The sequence below is a fragment of the Pteropus vampyrus genome, unplaced genomic scaffold, assembly GCF_000151845.1.
Source record: "Pteropus vampyrus isolate Shadow unplaced genomic scaffold, Pvam_2.0 Scaffold4, whole genome shotgun sequence".
Lineage (NCBI taxonomy): Eukaryota > Metazoa > Chordata > Mammalia > Chiroptera > Pteropodidae > Pteropus > Pteropus vampyrus.
In genome coordinates this window covers 8,890,578-8,890,876 of record NW_011888785.1, presented here as the reverse complement: position 1 = coordinate 8,890,876, position 299 = coordinate 8,890,578, and positions in this window count along the sequence as shown.

Sequence of the window (299 nt, the reverse complement as noted above, 5' to 3'; positions counted from 1 at the left end):
ATACTCAACATTCTTAGTCATTAAATTCAATGAGATACTACTGCATGCCCATTAGAATAGGAGAAAAAGGGAGGAAAAAAAATGCCTTGACAATGCCAAGTGCTGACATGGAGTTGAAATAACTAGAACTCAAACATTCCTGGTGGAAATGTAACATTGTACAATCCCTCTGGAAAACAGTTTGGTAGTTCTCATAAAGTTAAACTGATTGGGAGAAGATATTCACTAATGATACATCTGATAAGAAGTTAATATCCAAAATATATAAAGAACTCATATAACTCAACAACAAAAAAAAC